Here is a 16,998-nt window from a genome sequence, read left to right as displayed (position 1 = left end):
ACTTACACACTTTGAGTTGTCTGAGGCTGTGTCAAGTGGAGGACAAACTAGCCTCCAACTCGACACCGATGTCAGGAGTAATCACATGCAAAGTGGTCATAACCAGAACTAAATGACCCATGGTCATGCCTGCCCCTGTGGGCTACCTTTTCTCACCTGTGAATGCCAGTGTTGCTGGTCTGCCTACACACCAGAAACCTTTGAACCAGCACAATACCAGCATCCCTAGGATATCCAGAACTCTCCTGGGTATTGGGATCAGGACTCTTTCAAGCCCAGAGCACTGTGCTCTGTTTTCTTCTTTATCCTCCATGGCCTTATTGTCCTTATAGCTCATCTCCTGTACTTTAGACATTATTGAAAAAATTAGGGGGCTATGGGTATATGTGATTTTTAACTTCTAGCTAAATCCCAGGCATTCTCAAGGAAATGTTGAGATTTGGCATTTACAAAACGTAGAAATAACAGCTGGGTGAGGTGTTGTCATTTAATAAGTTCATTATATAGGGAACACTTTTTATTTAAACATAATTGCAGTACTTTAAGAAAATACAAAAGTGACATTCCTGTTGAAGATGATCTAGAAAAGGCGAGCAAATAGAAGAAGAAAAAGAAAGTATAACTCCACTGTTAATACATTAACAGTATTAGAGCTTCACATAAGAGCTCTCCCACCATTTTCTTGTGTTCATCGAGACCTTCCCAACGTTATAGTAAAAAATATGATAATAGGAGTGCGCAGGCAAATGTTTCATAATTGATTCTCCAGAAAAAGAAATAAAGCTCTGATTTGTCGCATTTGCCAGTTTCTGTAGCGAAAATGCTCTCACTGTGTCTGATTTCAAGCTACTAATGTAAAGTCACTGAAGGACAAGATGGAAAGAGATGTGCCCAATTGGCTCTTAGGTGTGGATAAGAGCCACTCTAGCACATCACTGAACTCTGCATACTGATGGTGGATTTTCCCTCAACAATGTTCATGAACATCTTTCCTTGTCAACAAATGTCCCTCTTAAGAGTCATTTCAATGTTGTATTCCATTTTATGAGTATATCCTAATGTATTTAACTAATCCCCTATTAGCTGTTTACTTTTATTAACAACACAGTGATTAATTCCTCAGAATGTAATCGTCATACACATTCCTATCTCAAAGAGATCTCTACACCAACCATTTACCAATTGAGTAAGAGGAGTGATGGGAGAGAAATTGCTAGGAGACATGGGTCCATGGTTACCTTAAATGGAGAATGAGAAAAGTTGAATAAGACACAGGGGACAGGCAAACTTAAACAGGAGACAGGGTGGGTGGGAACTCTGGCAAACTGAAGCATTCATATTCCACTACAGAGGAAATGTAGGCTGTATGTTGACAGATATTAACATTTTTTTAAGTAAAACCTCCTGTGCTATAAATCTGTGGTCAAACCTGGTCTATGTGCCAGAGTATTGTGTCCATAAGAGTTACTAGCAGTGGCCTACCATGCAGTGGGGTTCAAGATACTGGCCTCTTCTAGTATCTAATTCCTGTAAGAAACAGATTTTACCTCTTCTTTATTTTTCAACAAAATTTATGCAATATTTGTTGATGGCAAAACCCAAGTGGTATTTCTAACATGACAGTTTTAACATCTCAGTAGAGTGGACAAATTAGCAAGTGTTAAAACTCAGCTGTTCTTGCACACTGATGTATATTTTTTTCCTTTTCAGGTGATACTGGAGTGTTTGAGTAGAGCCACCAGGTGTCTTTTCTCCTACGTGACTTATTGCACATCTTTGGGTTGTCAAATTTGTAATGTCCAACTGTCAAGAGCTTAAGAAATACCAGTCTATCTAGTTAGGGGAAAAAGCCTATAGAAATAGAGAAAAATGCTTTCCAGTGAGATTTTATATTTAGGTTCCCCTACACAGGAAGGAGAGTATACCTACAGTAAGAAGCAATGAACAAGCCTATTTGCTGCTATAAGCTTTACTTGTAGCCCAACCTGCAGCACCTTGGATGTTTCATCAGCCTCTTGAATTGTTTGTATATTGATTTAAATTTCTAATATGTTTCATAAACTTTTGAACACAGTGCAGCAAGTTCCACCAATAGGAAATTATTTTCTTCTTCTTTTTGTAAACACAACACCAGTGATATAAGAACAGAGACACTTTCAAAGCTCAAAAACATCCAGCCTCTAAAAAAAAAATCTGTCCTTTTCATACGTTATGGACTAATGCCAACATTTTTACTGTGTTTTTCCTATGTAGCAATTGTTTTGCTTTGAAACTTCTATCCTTCACAGTAAGTGATAAATTGCCGTATATGTTCCTCAGGGTGGACTATTTCAAATTTGGATCAAAGAGCTCAGTGTTAATGTTCTAATTCTAGCTTCCCCCTAGTGTTTCTCCACATTTGAAAAATAAAGACTTTTGTAATAAGTCCAAATTTGTGGAGATTTAAGTGAGACTACCTGGTTCAGCAGTCAGGTGTTTGCAAAGTCGGGAGACTTGAATTATGTTTCAATTTATTCCAACTAGTAGCAACCCCTTGATGAGCCCAGGTTCTTGCTCTATAAAATGCAATATTTATAATTGATATAATTCATTACATAGAAGTTTGTGAGGACCAGATGAGTTAATGCATGTGGAAGCATTTTGTAACTTCAGTTCCTTTACAAATGTAGGACAGTTTTGTTGTTGAGTTCTAGAGTGGGAGGACAGGAGTAAGATACGAGGAAGGGACTTTAAATGAAAAGAAACTGTTCTCTCCAGCATTGTTCAAAATTTGTATAGCGATCAGAGTTGGTGGATGATTAAGAAGCCAGTCAAGGAATTCGAGCACAGATGAAGCCAAGGAATTTGAGCACTGATGAAGTAGGCTAGGCCAAATGTAAATTATGGGCACTGAAAAATTTACATAAACTCCTATTTACACTGTTTCCAATCTTAGGGGATTTCTATATTTCCTAATGAACATCATCATACTCCTGAAAAACTTGTGAATCTCAAATTAATTAAAAATCCCATGCTTGGGTTATATTTTAAAAGTTTTCATGAATGAACTAGAGCAGTGATACTCAAACTTCACTATGCATGAGAATATTCTATGGATTCAGTCAAAATGGAATAATTCTGAGATCTATCTATGGAGATTATGAATTGAAAGACTTGAGTGAAGCTCATGAAGTTGCTTCTTTAAAAAGAACTGCTGTGGAACACCTGGGTGGCTCAGCGGTTGAGCATTTGCTTTTGGCTCAGGGTGTGATCCTGGTCCAGGATCAAATCCCACATCAGGCTCCCTGTGAGGAGCCTGCTTGTCCCTCTGCCTATGCCTCTGCCTCTCTGTGTGTCTCTCATGAATAAATAAATAAAATCTTAAAAGTATTGCTGGGTATCCAATCTCATGAATTAAAACCAGAGGTAAGAAAGTTCATGGTGTGCTTAAGAGAGGATGAAACATGGAAGTTTCACATTTGGAGATTAGGAGGATGGTGAGAATAGTAGGCATAAGAACAAACATCATAGTCTGCACATGGGTATAGATTGTTGCCATTAATGGAACCAAGTGGGCTTGTGCCTTCCTACATCCATGCCCTTGAATAGTCTCTGAGGTCAGATCTAAGTCTGGCCATGTGACTTGCTGGGATAGTTGAACAATAGTAAATGTGACATAAGCAGAGGATTAAGAAGTGTTTTTGGTTGGGATATTACTCCTCTCACAGCTCCAGTGAAGCCTGTGACCATCATGTGAAGAAGCATGGGTAACTTTGCTTATGACCCATGGTCAATCATTTCAGTGGATTGACCTGGTAGCTGGTACCAGTTACCAGACCTGATATTGAGACCATTTTACACCAACTGACTCTACAACAGACAATGACACGGGCTAAATTTACAAGGTTACATTCAGCTATAGATGTGTTGAATTTGAGTTTTTGGTAAAACAATTATGAGGCACTCCATAGCAGATAAGATAATCTAGAGCATAATTGAATGGTTAGCAAAGCCATCAAGAAAAATATTTAGAAGTTACCTACTCAGAGATTATGATTTAGACTTGTAATAAGAGTATAAAATTTACCTTAGAGGGCCTAAAGCAGAACCCTAACAAAGACCTCTGCTTAATTTTTTTTTTCAGGGGAAAAGTAAATGGCAAATAGAATTTTGAGGAAGAGAAAGGTAGTCAGGAGAACTAGGACTAGAATATCACAGAAAGCAAGAAAGAAGATACTTCTGAAGAGTCAGAGCAGAGAGGTATCAAAATTTCAAAGGAAGCATAAAATAATGGCTCAAAGTAGGCCTGTGGCTTGAGTTAGTTTAAATTGGTGTGTGCTTGAACAAATTATATGAGATCAACTTCAGGTTTTAATGACCAAAAGAACACTTAGACACTGAGTGTCAACTACCTTCTGAAGGAGTGGGATAAAAGTAAGATATGAGGAAGAAGAGATATTTCTAAATATTTAGAAAAGGTTAATAAAAAATTTGTCTTATTAACAATTTAGTATCTCATTAAATGAGACTTTAATAGCCAAAAGGATGGATTCGAGTTGAAGGCATAACATTTTTCTTATTTTGATACCTTTGTCTATGGTAGATTATCTTTGATATAAATTCCAGGAAATCCTTAGGAAAAAAATGCATAGTTAATATTAAGTATCACTTAATTGAATTTTTTACCCCTGCTCCCTCCAAAACCTCACTAAAATATCAGGAAAGTCTGGTTATTTGCTCAATTAAAAAAATTTAAAAAAGGAATATATCAGGCTAAAATATGGCAAGAAGACAACAGAATATTCTGTCTTCTATAATGGAAAAACTTTGGAAAATGGAACAAGGGTGAACAACTCATTATGGATTTGGCAGTTTGAGAAAGTGAAAACTAACTGCTTGCAGAGCAAGAAGCCAAAAAGCAAGCAAATCTACAAAGCAGAATCCTGGGTATGATTAGGAACTGAAGATACCAAGGACCTCAGAAGATAAGAATGAAAGAAAAGAGGAGGGTTTTATGAAGTTTATAAACAACACGTGAGCTCCCAATTCTCTTCTCCCATTCATCCAGGCAAGTACTCCTCCCAGGTCATCCTGAACTTGCTTTTTGCAAGACTAAGCAAATAACTGAAATCAAGAAGACTTAACAAAAAAGGAAGGAAAGAAGGAAGGAAGGAAGGAAGGAAGGAAGGAAGGAAGGAAGGAAGGAAGGAAGGTGGAGAAGAAGAAGAAGAAGAAGAAGAAGAAGAAGAAGAAGAAGAAGAAGAAGAAGAAGGAGGAGGAGGAGGAGAAAAGAAAGAAGAAAAAGAAAGAAGAAAGAAAGAAAGAAAGAAAGAAAGAAAGAAAGAAAGAAAGAAAGAAAGAAAGAAAGAAAGTCGTCCACACTAAATGGTTGAGATCACTACCCTCCTTACTCCACTTCTGTCTAAGAACATTGACAATTTTGAGCATACTCCAACCCTCCACACACTTCACCCAATGTCAGAAATCAAAAAATTTGTAATCTAGAAGATCGGAGATACCAATGAGCAAAAAGGCCTCAACAAAAGGAGAACTTGGGGATTCAAAATATGCTAGTAGATTTTTAATGTAGGTTTAAAAATTGAAGTCAAGGGAAACTCAGAGACAGAGAAAGAGAAACAAAAAGTGAGAAACAGATCATAGAATCTATCCTATGAATAATGGAAACTTCAAAAGGAGATAACAAAAGACACAGCAAGGAGAAAATTATCAATAAAGAGGTCAGAAGACAAATTTCCAGACTAAAAGAACAATAGTGTTAAAACTGTTAAACAATTAAAACAGACTCAGAATAATGAACGATAAAAGAAATACATGAAGCATATTATTATGATATTTCCCTATACCAGCAATTAAGACAAGATCCTAACAGAAGCTAACAGAACGTGAAACCTATGCAAATGATAAGAAATCAGAATAGCATTGAACTTATTAACAGCCTTTCCAGAAGCTAAAACCAATGTATCAAATCCTTTAAAATTCCAAGAGAAAAGTGTTTCCATCCTAACATTCTATACCTACCCAAATTATCAACCAACTGTAAAGTCATTTTATCATTAATTAGTCATGCACAATTTCAAAATATTTACCACCTATGTACCATTTTTCCAGAAAGTTTCTAAATTGCATGCTTCACCAAAATAACACAAAAAGAAAAAAGAGAGAGAGAAAGGCATAAATTAAACACCAGGCCAAAAAAAAAAAAAAAAAAGAGAGAGAGAGAAAGAGAGAGAAACAGTTCCACAATAATAATAATACTGGGAAGTGCTAGGTCAATAGCTGTATAAGAGTCCTAGAGAACCAGTCCAGAGTGAAGTTATAATTAAACCAACATACTATCTGATATGTTTGAATATACAAAAATGATATTTTGAGTTCTATTAGAGAATTTAAGGATGAAAGTGTGATTGGGTATATAAAACTAAACAAATGGAAAAGTAAGTCAATTAATTGTAGGCACAGTGAGAATATACTAGAGTTAAAATCATCTAAAGTAGAAAGTCAGCATTTTTAAAAATCAAGCAATGACAAAATAATTAAAAAAAACAGAAAAAAAGAAGCATAATGGGAAAGTGTTATAGTAGTTAAATCTATAGGTAAGTGTATGTATCTTCATTATACTCTTCTTTCTAGTTTTTCACTTGAAAATTTTTCTAATAAAAAATAGGATTAATAGAAATATTAAACATTCTTTTCTAGGAAAGATTTTATTTATTTATTCATGAGATACACAGAGAGAGGTAGAGACATAGCAGAGGGAGAAGCAGGCTCCCAGCAAGGAGCCTGATATGGTACTCGATCCCGGGCCTCCAGGATCACACCCTGAGCCAAAGGCAAATGCTCAACTGCTGAGCCACCCAAGTGTCCCAAAATATTAAACATCCTTAAATGAGATATTGAGGTAAATACCAGAAGAAATAGCAAAGATTGCTGAAGATGTTTGCCTCTGAAAACCAGAAATCTTTGATAGAGATATATGGAGTTGGACATTTGGTTAAGAACATTCTCTCTGAATTCTTATTACTGTTTTGATTCTTAAAAGGACAAAGAAGGCATCAATTTCACTAAGATATATCTACATAACTGAAAACAAGTACTTGGGGAATTTTTGAGAAAAAATAATATAAAAATAATTGCACATTTCTTAGAGAGGAACCTATTTTTACTAATTAAAAATTAGTCAAAATAATGGTCACTATTAATTTTGGGGGGGGATTTCTGTATCTCTGTGAATTGTTAATTTCATGTCTAAGCTTATTTTTTAAGTCGTAGTTGGAGGAGCAATTCAGAAAGCCAACTGGCTTTCACCTTCAAAAATACAATGAGATAGAAATCACTTGCCCTGTGCCCCAAATTTCAGAATTCTATAGTTAGAAACTGTTTTATCATAATCCACAACTTTTAGGTCATTGATGAGGAAACCAAGATCTCAAGTAATTAAGTGATATGTTCAAGTTCACTCATTTATATCAGCATAAAATCATATATAAAGCACTCAGCAGCTGTCAATTGACATAGCTGAATTTCATCATTTAGTAAGGTACCACCTTAAATTGGACCCTATTCCCACTTGAGAATGACAAGAGAAAGTCACTGTTTGTTGGATGACCTAAAGATAATCTACGTTAAAAAAAAAATAAAAAATAAGCAGGCTCCATGCAGGGAGCCTGAGGTGGGACTCAATCCCAGGTCTCCAGGATCACGCCCTGGGCTGAAGGCAGTGCTAAACCACTGAGCCACCCGGGCTGCCCCTAAAGATAATCTATCTTATACTTGGACATACTACCTTTGTTTCAGAAACTACATCAAGACTTTATTTGCACACATATGTGTCAAATATCCATTTAGAGTGTGATCATTTTGAATTATCTTGTAGATATTCCATAAGTGTGGTAACTAAAATGTGTTTACTCTGAGTAAAACTGAGTCTTGAAAAGAAGGTAGAAGTGGACTTTGTCATAGGCCGAATTCACGAAATTCATATGTTGAAACCCCCAGTACCCCAGAACATTATTGTATTTGGAGATGGGGCCTTTAAAGAGATAGGTTAAAATGAAGCCATTAGGATGGGCTCTCATCCAATACGACTGCTGTCCTCAAAAGAGGAGAAAATTTGGACACAGATATGCCAGCAAAGTGCACACACAGGGGAAAAGACCACGTGAGGACGTGCTGAGAACTGGCCAGCTACAAGCCAAGGAGAGGGGCCTCAAAAGAAACCAGACCTTGATCTTGGACTTCCAGTCTCTAGAACTGTGAAAACACAAATTTCTGGTGTGTAAGCCACCTACTTTCTGGCATTTTGTTATGGCAGCCTGAGCAAACCTGTGCGGACTTCACAAGGAAGCTATTGAGAATGGAATGAAGGTTGCCCTGTGTAATTACATTCCTATGGACTCTTACGGTTGCACTGTCTGGGTAGTGGGAACTGCTCTTATGTGTGGGGGGGTTGGGGGGGTAAACTGGAAAGTTGGAACCTGGTCTGTGGTAGCTGCTAGAACCCCTCCTCACACTGTAACTGTACCCTAAGGAGCTTACATTAATGGAGACTTTGGAAAAGAAGCTCCAGCTGAAAGAGGAATGGCCGGGGGCTCAGAATTGTATTCCTTTGAATACGGATGGAGATAATAACATATTTTGTACTCCACTCTGGCAAAGCTGCACTATGTGGTACTCTACCTTTCTAATGTCTACCGACTTATTAGAAGAAAAAATTCAGGCAGTTGTCTGTGAATTTGAAGGCCCAGGCTGTCTGTAAACTGGGATTTTATAATCCCAGTTCGCACAATTCTGTAGTGAGTTTTTAGTGAACAAAGGTATTAGGATGAGAGTGGGAAAAGCTGTTGTCTTTTCTAGTATTCTTTGCTTACAGCATGTTTGCTTACATGCGTGGAGAACAAGCTTACAAGATATTTCTTAATAGCTCTAATTATGAACATATCCAGTGTATAGTATTAGATAACACAGGTTTTCAAGTCAGACACCTGAGTTTGGTGCCTGGCCTCATGACTGGGAGACCTTAGGCAAGTCACTTAACCTCTTTCACCTTGGTTTTTCACTTACAAAATGAAAATAATGCTACTACCCGATTCACAGGACTGCTTTAAAAATTGAACAAAATGCATATAAATCCCTTAGCATGGTACCTGGAAGATAAATCATTCCTTAATCAAACTGAGACATTCTAAATACCATGCAAGTGCTTCATTTCTAGGTGTTTATAGAGCTTTTTTCTAGCATGTCTATTCTTAGAATCCATTTAAACAGTAAAAAAAAAACCCACAACTTTTTTCTTTTGCCATCTGAGGTTTAAATCTTTCATTATATTCATATAAGTGAACATTTTCTTAACTCTGGAGAAGTTATATTGCTTTGTAAGCATAAAACAGAATTAGTTTTATGTGGCATTGAGTGATTCCAAGTCCAATCGCGTGACAAAAACTAGCCCATGTCTACCTGTGCAGCATAATCTGTTTATGCTGCATTGAAATATCAATTTAGAAATGCCAGTTTCCTTGAGCAGCAAGTAATTATCTGGAAGAAACATATTTTATCACTCCCCATGGCTGGTATCAGGCAGCAAATCTTCAGTCCCCAGCACATGATCCCATGTTTCCTTCCAAACTGTGCTGCTGAGCAGTACTGTACCTTAACACTTTTAAATAAGATCTTGACACTTGTGTCATTGTACAAGCTCGGATCTGGACGACAGGATTTTTTTCCCCCTTAATTTAAACGCACTATTTTTCATCAAATGACAAGCATACATTATGGTCTCCATTCTAACCAAGGCTCTAAAGGCTATTTCAATTTGACTAGAGCCGTTTTCTGCCAAATGACTGCTCTAAGTTACACTGTGCACATTACCCACCAGAAAGCACAGAGTTGATGAGAGTGCCCTGTCAACTAGCCTGCACATCGATATGGGGGTTATTTGATTTGAAATTGGATTCTAGCCTTCCTTGATCTGTTGTATAAATGGAGAAGCATGTGTTGGAGAAATTCTTACAAAGTTTATGAAGAATGTGATGTACTCTCTCCCCCGCCCCCTAGAGTTTGTCTCTTACTTCGTTTGACTCCAGCACAAGTTCTCATCTCAGTGATAAATATTCAAAGCTAAAAGTAGAAGAGCTTTTTTTTTCCCCCTCTAAATGGAAAGAAAACTTAGGAAAAATTATTCTATGCATGAATTTCTTCTGTGATACGAGTTGGGTGCAAGTTGCAGACTTTTGTAGCAGAGTGGCTTTGTGACCCTTCTTTAAACATTTAAGACTTAGTTCAGGAGTTCACTGAATATGATGAGACATGATTCTTAAGTACGGAGCCTTCAAAAAAAGTATCTTCTAAATATATAATATTCTCAGCGAGGCATGTCAGTCATTGTCAAGATGAAAGTCGTTTAAATGCTAAGTTCCTGGTAAACTGTATCTATATTGTAGGGCTCTATTCACAAAGCAATACCTTAGCAGTATGTGTAGAGCATACAAAAATATATCATTTTATTATGGGACATACTGAACTCTGGATGTTGTGATGTGAGGTTGGGAGGGAGGGAGTTTGCTATGCAAGTTACATGCTTATCATCAGTATGTGGATGGCCCTAAGGGCAGCAGAGAGAACTTCAGAGAAAACATATTAAATGGGCATGGGGGAAGCATCCTTTTGACCCACATAAAAGGGTCTTTGTGTAGATCTCATGAGCACAAGATTTTATATTTGAGTGGATAAAGATGTGCAGTTTCTTTAGAATCAAAGGTAGATTGGCAACACTTTTAGTAAATGGCAAAATAATTATGAGTGTATTTGGTATTCAGTGTAAAACATTTATCACTTTGAATGGTTTTGGCATCAGGGCAGCTGTAATAGGCAATCCCACAAGAATCCCTTTGTAATTTAGCATTAATTGATGTTCCTTTATTGTAACGGCAGTTGATAAGTTAAAAGACAGTGGATTGAGGAAGAAAAATAAAATGTTTTAACCAGTCCTTCACAGCTTCTGCCAGTGACTAGAAAAAAAATATCTATAAAATAAAGCAGACAGAAACAGTGTCCGATTTTCTAAGGATAAGACCAGTCATGTTTGTATTTACATGTATATGAACGCATAGACTTGCTGAAGATTAAAACCTAGTATTTAGCCTATAAAAATGGACTGTTTCTAAATATTTTAGAAAAACTTTTCTTTTTTTTTACTGAATGTGTGTTAAATTGATTACTAATGGCCCCGGTTCTTCATCCCGTTCTGTATCCACACAGCCTTTGTGATGTGACTTCGTATCTCCTCTCCTCAGTGGTTAATTCTATTTTCCCACCTCTTGGATCTGGGCTGGATTCGGGACTTGACTTTGGCTGCTAGAATGTGATGGAAGTGATAAGGCTGCCTAGGTTTCTACTGGCTCTCTTGAAACCCACACAACTGCCATGTGAACAGCCTGGGCTAGTCAACTGAAGGATAAGAGAGACACATAGGACAGAGATGAATTATTCCAATGGAGCCTTCCTAGAATACCCAGCCTCTAGTTGACTTTGCTGACTGATTGCAAATTCCTGAGCAAGCCCAGACAAAAGTCACTGGAGTTTGATTCAAACCAGAAGAACCACACCTCTGATCTAAACCTAAACTGCCAATCTCCAAAATAGTGAGTGAACGAAATGGTTATTATTATAACCCAGTATATTTTGGGGTGATTTTCTTTTTTTTGGGGGGTGATTTTCTATGCAACATTAGATAACTATTTCAGCATGGTAGACTAAGGAGGTACTAAATTAAGAGACATAAAGGTAAAGTTTTTAAATTTTTTTTTATTTATTTATTGAGACAGAGAGAGAGAGGCACAAGTGGGAAGAGGGTGGATGGGGCAGAGGGTGAGGGAGAGGCAGATTCCCCGCTGAGCAGAGTGCCCGACGTAGGGCCCAATCCCAGGACCCTGAGATCATGACCCAAGCAGAAGGCAGATGCTTAACCATCTGAGCCACCCAGGAGCCCCAAGTTTTTGCTTTAATTGCATTAAGTTTCTGATGTAAAATGAATAATCAAGCCATACTAAACTTTATAATCTTCATATATTGTCCTTGTTTCCTTAGCTTTGTGCCTGAAATGCCCTTGGCAAAGGTCGTGTCTCCTTACTCCATGAAGGCTTCTCTGTTCTCCAGAGACTACTTCTCAGAATTTCTTAGAATTTTAGTTTTAGCTGTATAGCGTCACATATCATTTTCCCCTTGTATTTGTTTTTAATATGATTTTTCCACCTCCTACAAAAGGCATAGACAATGATCCATCTTTGTAACTTCAAATCGCCTCCTAGTACCTAGAAAAAACTAAGCAATCAACAAATATTTGAATGAATAATATAACAGACTAAGAAACCACGCTGGATCCCAGCCTCCCTCTCTATGTTCTTGGTGTTATTGTAGAGAGTAGTTAGGCTCTTCACAGAGCACTTAAACAAATATAAAGGTTTAATTCTCTTAATTATTACTGCTATTATATTTTTGCTTTATTTCTATGCATTTCCTCTTCCTATAAAATTTTTATATTCTGTAAAACAGGATATTTTAAGCTTTTTTGAATGCATACTAGCAGTAAAAACAATATGAAGGTTATTTGGTTTGTTAAATTTTTAAAGGAGAAGTATCTTTACAGTATTTATTAATTCTAATAGAGACTATTTTGTTGAAGTCTCCAGATTCCTTGTTCCCTCCGCCTTTTCATTCATGTGTTGTGTTTCTGATCTAAAGAAGTAAGTTTTGAATTTACATGAATATAAATTTATTTCAAGGTCTTTCATATATCTACAAATACCAGGGGAAAAAAGGTATTAGGCAACTTTAAATTCCTTAGAATTAGACACATAATTGTAGGTCAGTGTACATTCATCATTATCAAAGTACTTTTCTCAGGTCTTTTAGAAATTACTGGAATTATGTTTCAATTTCATCTAAGATGTTTTGCTGCTCTGTTTTGATTTGTTGCATTAGCCAGTTTTTGCTGTTTCTCTGCTACATAAATTTGCAAATATCAAGTTAACTTTCATATCAATGAAATGGAAACAATTTTTAAAGACCAGTGATGATTTGGTCAAATGCCCTTTCCCATAATGTTTATAAAATAATAATAAGACTGAGATTATGACAGCTTTTTTGCCAAAGACATTTTTTCTTGAGTTATTTAAATTATATAATCCATCTAACTTTAGGGAGAGTCACTTTACTCCTTTCTCTTAGTCACTATGGAAAATATTAGAAAGTTGAATTAACTCTGGTCTCTATTATCGCTGCTTCAGAACACGAATAAAATATTTCTCCCCTTGCACTATTAGCAGTATGAACTTACACATGTCTATACTACTGTTTCCCAGACTAATGCCTGAGCCATCAGAAGTCCAAGGACATATTCTTGGGCAGCCCACGAAACTTTCTAAATATTGTCTTTTTGGGCAGCCCTGGTGGTGCAGCGGTTTAGCGCCGCCTGCAGCCCAGGGCGTGATCCTGGAGACCCTGGATCGAGTCCCGCGTCGGGCTCTCTGCATGGAGCCTGCTTCTCCCTCTGCCTGTGTCTCTGCTACTCTCTCTCTGCATCTCTATGAATGAATAAATAAATAAAATCTTTAAAATAAATAAATAAATATTGTCTTTTCATTCTTATGAGAATTTAAGCACATTCACACACATACACACACTTTTAACTAGTTATAAACAGAAAATATCTGTTTTGTTAAAACAATAAAATGAAACATATTTGCTTATTCTAAGACTTTAGATTTAAACTGGCTATTTCTGAACCTCTTGTGTCACAGAGGTACTCTCACAAATTCAAGATAATTTATCCCACTAGAAGTAGTTCATATATTCCTTGAATTTGACAAACACTAGTCTATAACAGAAATGGATAAACTTCTGCACCCGACACTCTGATTGACACTATTATCATAAGCTTTCATTAGAGTAGGGGAAAATGACAATAAACTAAAAAAATCAATAAATAGATTCTTTGAATTCATGGTACATAATCAAAGACCATATGCAAAATTGACAGGCAGTTTTAAGACCAACCTCATGACCACTTTGGTGAGTTCAGTGGATGACGGGAATGTGTGCCTGAGGGTAGGTGTTGGCTTTGCTTGATTTGAAACTCTGACTTAAATAACTTGGCCCATCTAGGAATTCCAATATAATAGCCCCCTCTTTATCCATGGTTTTACTTTCTGTGGTTTCAGTTACCCACTGTCAACCTCAGTTCAGGAGCCAGTGATCCTCCTTAAGACCTATCGTCAGAAGGTCAAAAGCCCAAGGCTACATCACAATGCCTGTGCCATCCACCTCACTTCATCTCATCACATAGGCCTTCAGCTCTCATCATCACTTAAGATGAGTATAATACACATAAGCATAAGATCATGTGAGAGAAACCATATTTACATAACTTTCATTATAGTGCATTGTTAAAATGGTTTTATTTTTATTTATTTATTATTAGTTATTGTTTTTAATCTCTTTGCTGTGTCTAATTTCTAAATTAAATTTTACCATAGGTATGTATGTATAGGAAGAACACCATAGTCCAGTACTATCCGTGGTTTCAGCACCTATCAGGGAGGGGTCTTGGAACATATCACTTGTGGGTAAGGTAAGGTCGATTACTATATTCAAGCTTGGGTGCATAAGTAACCCATTGTTAGTCCATCTCATATGATTGGTGACAGGACTGCTATATTATTTGTTTTCTAGTACAACATGAATAAAGTTATATTTTATGTAAGTAGAGATGAGCATCATTATTATTTTTTTGAGCGTCATTATTTTGAATCAATATATGATCTGAGAGTGGTAACTCAAGTTTTGCTTTTAATGTGCTCTATTCGGTAGAAAATTTTAACTATATCAACATATCTATCTTTCTAAATACTTGAAAGCTTCCTAAGTTTTAGAAATCCCCTAAGAATCTCAAAATACAAGTTTTATACATATCTGTCGTGTCTATACTTCCTTCTGTTTGCATACATATTCAAATTTTCATAGATACCATCCCAGCACCAGCATCCAGGCAGAATTAAGAGTTTTCACCTCTAATCCTCTAGAACTGGCATCTACGTTATAGCATTTGTATTACAACCGGTCATTCCTTGTTTTGCTCCTGGAGGTGCGAGCCCTCAAAGTCTAGGCACTATTTCATCATTTTTATGGGGATAGTTATGATTATATGGCAGGCACTAATCAAAGTTCTTTTCAGGTATACAGTAGATACTCCAATCAATCCTATTTTACAAATGAGGGAAAGAGAGACACAGGGAAGTTAGGTAACTTGTCCAAGGTCATACCATAAGTGGTAAAGCCGGGATTTAGATACAGTTAGTGCAGCTCCAGGGCCTTTGTCCTAATCACCATATTATTATGCTTTTCATATGTAGCAATGGACATTACCTAAGTAAATTAATCATGTTTGTCATGGAAAAAAATGTTATTATTATTACTATTGTTATTATTTAGCAAGAGTACATTAAGAATACCTGTGATGGTTAGTTTTATGTATCACTTGGCTAGGCTATAGTACCTAATTATACCATCGAACACTAATCTAGGTGTTGCCGTGAAGGCGTTTTGTAGATGTGGTTAACATTTACAATGAGTCAACTTTGAGTGAAGGAGATTACCCCTGATAATGTGGGTGGCCTCATCCATTCATTTGAAGGCCTTAAGAGTAAGTACTGAGGTTTTCTAGACAAGAAGAAATTCTGCCTCCAGTCTATAGTATTAACTCCTGCCTGAGTTTCCAGGTTACAGACTTTGGACTTGCCAGCCCCACAAGTTAATTCCTTAAATTAAATCATAGTAATCATTAATTATTAATTTTCATAATAAATATGATATATGATATACAACATATAATGTAATATGATATAAATAATATATAGTAATATACAATAAATAATACATGTGTATACTAAGTAGCACACAGAGGCTGAATACATTGCATTTATTTAACAAAAGATATAATTTTTATATCTTTTTTTGAAGTAACAACACTGTGAGGTTGGTTCTTGTCCCTGGTTAATAGTTGAAGAAAACAGACCCCAACGTTCTGCCTTTCAGTATGATTCCTATCATGTGCACACATTATTTTAACACCGGGCCACTTTAGAAATGGGTACCATGTCTGGCCTTCCCAGAATTTGTCAGTCCAGAAGAATGCATCCCTGGATGCTTCTTCATTCATGAGATGGATCTTCCTTTGTCACAACACGCTTCCAAAAAACTACAAAAGGAAGCATTTGAAAACAAGCCCATATCTTTGTATAAAAACAAAAATAATAATGATTCAAATTTCAATAAGAAATAAAGAGGAACACAGAGCCAAACTGTTCTGACAATATTTGGGGATTAACAGAGTACCAATAACCCAGTTAAAGAACTGTAATGGCAAACATTTATGCCTTGATTTTTCCATGCTCCAGGCCCTATTTTGAGCAGTTTACACATATCAGCTCAATTTCTCATGATGTCCCCCTGGAGAAGGTACTCTCACTTGTTCTCATTTTAAAGATGAATAAAAGAAGTGGAGTCAGGATTTGAACTCAGATAATCCCTGTAGAGCCTGTTGCTGGCTCTCAGGAAGGTAGAGTACAATACAAAAGAGTAAGAAAAATAGTCAGACTGTGGAAAAAGCTGAGATGTCCTTTGATAGATGAATGGATGTAGTAGATGTATATGTATATATACATGGAATATTACTCATCCATCAGAAAGGATGAATACTCACCACTTACATCGATGTGGATGGAGCTGGAGGGTGTTATGCTGAGTGAAATAAGTCAATTGGGTAAAGGCAATTATCATATGGCTTCATATATGGAATATAAGAAATAGTGAAAGGGACCACAGGGAAGGAGAGGGAACTGAGTAGGGAAAAATTAGAAAGGAAGACAAACCTTGAGAGACTCTTGACTCTGGGAAACAAATGGAAGGTTGGAGAAGGGGAGGTAGGTGGGGGGAGGGGCAACTGGG

Source organism: Canis lupus, chromosome 36 (assembly GCF_011100685.1).
Source record: "Canis lupus familiaris isolate Mischka breed German Shepherd chromosome 36, alternate assembly UU_Cfam_GSD_1.0, whole genome shotgun sequence".
NCBI lineage: Eukaryota > Metazoa > Chordata > Mammalia > Carnivora > Canidae > Canis > Canis lupus.
This window is presented reverse-complemented; position numbering follows the sequence as displayed.